This window comes from Scardinius erythrophthalmus, assembly GCF_964197995.2.
Source record: "Scardinius erythrophthalmus genome assembly, chromosome: 9".
NCBI lineage: Eukaryota > Metazoa > Chordata > Actinopteri > Cypriniformes > Leuciscidae > Scardinius > Scardinius erythrophthalmus.
In genome coordinates, this window is record NC_138229.1 from 29231138 (window position 1) to 29231401 (window position 264).

Below are 264 nucleotides of genomic sequence, written 5' to 3' on the forward strand. Positions count from 1 at the left end.
ATTTTTCAACAAGCAAAGAAAAATAGAGATATATTCTCTGAAAATAAGTTGTAAGTAAATGTAACTTGTTTTAATAGAAAATGTTTTTTCTGCGTGGTGAAATCAGTACTGTTTTGATGTTTACAGATGACAGTATTACAAAAACCAAAATCAAATCTAATTATGCCATTCAGATTGCTTTTTCAATCATAACATGTTGACAATTTAGCTTTATTGTATTCTAAAGACTGCACTGTATCTTTTGACCCCACGATACTAAAGCAA